Source organism: Sphaeramia orbicularis, chromosome 3, assembly GCF_902148855.1.
Source record: "Sphaeramia orbicularis chromosome 3, fSphaOr1.1, whole genome shotgun sequence".
NCBI classification, from domain to species: Eukaryota; Metazoa; Chordata; class Actinopteri; order Kurtiformes; family Apogonidae; genus Sphaeramia; species Sphaeramia orbicularis.
This window is the reverse complement of record NC_043959.1, coordinates 9,281,825-9,285,908: the sequence shown is the minus strand read 5'-3', so window position 1 is coordinate 9,285,908 and position 4,084 is coordinate 9,281,825.

Here is a 4,084-nt window from a genome sequence, read left to right as displayed (position 1 = left end):
AAACTTTTTAACTTGGGCGGGCTTTAAAAACTTAATGAATGTTATTACCCAATGAAATTTTGGCTGAAATAAATAAAAAATGTATGTCAGAGCCACAATATATGTTTATCTTTGTCAGACATTTTTATGATTTTTTTTTTTTTTTTAGTTATTGTTTTTTTCTTCCACATTATAGCCTGTTGGTTCTAGTGCTAACCTGGTGTGAAATGCCAAAGAAAAAAAAACTAAGCAGGCTTCACACTAAAAAGTTAATTGTAGTGGTTCGGGAGGTAGAGCAGGTCCAATAACTGAAGGGTTGGCGGTTTGAATCCCGCTGTCCCACTCGTGTGCTGTTTTGTCCTTGGGCAAGGCACTTCACCCTCCTTGTCTCCAGTGTCACACTGGTGTGTGCATGCAGATGAGTGTTCAGTGGTGGTGGGAGGGGCTGTTTGATGTGAACTGTCAGCCACACTCCCATCAGTCTGCCCCCCCCCCCCCCCCCCCAGGACAGTAGTGGATACAGGTGTAGTTTACCACCACCAGAGGGAGAATGTGACAGTGAATGAAGAATGGATCCATAATGTCAACCACTTTGGGTGCATTGAGAAGTGCTATAGAAATCTAATCCGTCATTATTATTATATGTATTTAGTAGTAGTCGTAGTAGTAGTTGTAGAAGTAATAGTAGTGGTAGTAGTTGTAGTTGTTGTAGTAGTAGTAGCAGTAGTACTAGCAGTGGTAGCAGTAGTAGTAGTTGTAGTAGTAATAGTAGTAGTTGTAGTTGTAATAGTAGTAGTAGCAGCAGCAGTAATAGTAGTGGTTGTAATAGTAGTTGTAGCAGTAGTAGCAGTAGTACTAGTAGTGGTAGCAGTAGTAGTAGTTACTGTAGTAGTAGTAGTAGTTGTAATAGCAGTAGTTGCAGTAGTACTAGTAGTGGTAACAGTAGTAGTAGTTGTTATAATAGTAGTCGTAGTTGTAGTAGTAGCAGTAGTAGTGGTAGTAGTTGTAGTTGTTGTAATAGTTGTAGTAGTTTTATTTCGAGCTCATAGAATCATCAGATAACAGAATCATACAACATGGTCAAATAAATACAATTTTTCTGCACTGGAACAAGAGTGTGCAGAAGTAGAACTTATAGACTCCACCCCCTTTAAAGGAGTGTGCAGAAGTAGAACTTATAGACTCCACCCCCTTTAAAGGAGTGGGCAGGAGTATAACTTATTGACTCCGCCCCCTTTTTACAAACTAATAATCAAACTCGATCCGCTTCCTTTTCTTTAACACACATTTTCCTCTGTATATTTTTTACAATAACACTAAACATCCACACAAACCATTCACATACACTTTTTTAATCACCTCACACACAGATTTACATAATCAGCTGTTTTTAATATAAACTATAAGATTTACATGCACTTTAAATATTTACTCCAAATACAATGATCAATAAATATGATAGTATCTTCTTATCATGATAACCAATGAACTACAATACTATCTTATTTGTACTTCTACAGTGTTCTATTTTTTTGTTATTATAGTGGATTTATTCATCCTTTTAAATGCACTAATTAACTAGTACTAGTAGTAATACACAGACAAGGCTTTCTACCACCATTACACAATATCTGTAATGAGAGTAGTGTTACACACACTGGAGTTACACACTGATGTATGATGGGCAACAACTTAAGAATTTTTATTTATTTATTTATTTTTTCAGATTCAGACAACTTCATTAAACCTAAACATCAATGACCACTAATAAATAATGATAACAACAACAATAATAATAACAATAGTAATAATAATAACAACTTTAATAATAATAATAATAAATAGTAGCAATAATAACAATAACAACAATAGTAATAATAACAATAATAATAATAATAAATCTGCTTTATTTCTTTGTGTGTTTATATCACTGAACCAGTTTCTCTGCATTTTTGCTTCATAAACCTGATGGTGTTGTGTTTCTTATTTTGTCAAACTTAGAGCATTTCCATGTAGGATCACATTAGGCCACAAGGTGTCATTATTTTCAAACAAAAGGCTAGACACTAACTAAGCACTCAGAGGAAAAAAGCACTGATGTGTTTTTGTTGTAAGGTTTTGCTGGATGATAGTTTTTTCTTTTTGATGTAAAAAAGTTGCTTGTGCTCATATTTGTTTAGTTTTTATTTATTATTCCTCATTCAGTGACCTTACCTACACTTTGTGAACCACCATCCCAGGACACTGAAGTGCATCAGTGCACATCAAGTACCTCTTTTACTGACTGTAACGAGAAGGACTAGCACAGTGTTTTTCAACCTTGGGGTCGGGATCCCATGTGGGGTCGCTTGGAATTTCTAGTAATTGATGGAGAAAACTGGAGAAAACACCTATGTAAAGATATGCTTTTAGTTCAAATATTTGAGCATATTTTTAATTTATTACAATTCTGATTTTATATACTTAATATTTGGAACCAATATTTACTTTTAAAGTGTAAAATTGTTCGTTAAGCATCTTTGTGTCATTTATGCAATAAATTATATACATTTTTCAAATCGGATTTTATAATTTTTGTGAGTTTTTTGGCCTTTTGTGTTGATATAGTAGGTTAAAGTGGAAAAAAATAATAGGCAGATGAGATAGATGAAGTTGTGCTGAAAAAGACTATACTAAACATGGGTATAGGAAACATTTGTGTATATAGTATATAAAGACAAAATCAAAATAACTCAAAAACAGCCAAAATAGGCTCAGACCCCTAACAGTTCAGTTGCTGCAGCTCTTTCATAATTCACATTTTGAGTTCTTGTTTATTCAGTTTTAATTGTCAGCCTTGTAAATATAAGCTGGACTGACTGTACATATACTGACCAAAGAAAATAAAATTAATTTCAGTAAAAAAAAAATAGTCTCTGTTTTGAAAGTCTGGGGTTGCCAGAAATGTGTGATGCTAAAATGGGGTCACGAGCCTAAAAAGGTTGGAAACCACTGGACTAACATCTACATTTGGGTTGAAAAGCTCTGCTCTGTTGTCTGGAAGCCAAACACAGCCTGAACGTTCGTCCAGTATCAGCACATCTACTACAGAAACTCTTCTCACATAAAGTATTCACAGAGGAATTGTTGCTGATTCTTTAATATGGAAAAAGTTTGGTATTTGTTTACTTCAGAAGCTGCCTGAAGAGTCCAAAGGCTTTCAGCACTAACATCAAAATTTCATATCTTATATAAGCCATGGAAAACTATGTGTACTACATCTGAAGTAGCTGTGAAGTATTTACAGTTTATGTTACTTGAACTTTTTACGGCATGTAGAAGTAATTCAGTAGTATGAGTACTGTGTACTTTTGGGGTAATCCTACAACAGATTCCCTTCCAAGCTACAAAAGTGTTTTTTCATCTGAAATAGGCTTTAAGACCAAATTCAATAATGAATAAAATTATGATTTCCAAAAAGTACCCCATGAATTTGCAAGTTTTGGTTTAGTACTTCATATACTATTAGCACAAATACTAAAAACTACTCTTACTGTGTACTTTTGGAGTAATCATACTCAAAAATCGCTTCCAAGCTCCAAAAGTGTGTTTTTTCGTCTGGCATAGGCTTTAAAACTAAATTAAATGATGAATAAAATTATTTTTTTCCGATAAGTACCTTGTGAATTTGGTATTTTTGGTATTAGTACTTCATTTACTATTAGCACAAATACTCTGAACTACTTTTACTGTGTACTTTTGGAGTAATCCTACAACAGATTCCCCTCCAAGCTCCAAAAGTTTTTTTTTTTTTTTTTGTCTGAAATAGGCTTTAAGACTAAATTCAATGATGAATAAAATAAAGATTTAAAAAAAGTACCTCATGAATTTGGTATATTTAGTATTAGTACTTCATATACTATTAGCACAAATACTATGAAAAACTTTTGCTGTGTACTTTTAGAGTAATCATACTCAAAAATCCCTTCCAAGCTCCAAAAGTTTTGTTTGTTTTTTTTTCCATCTGAAATAGGCTTTAAGACTAAATTCAATGATGAATAAAATTAATTTTTTAAATAAGTACCTCATGAATTTGCTATTTTTGGTATTAGTACTTCATATACTA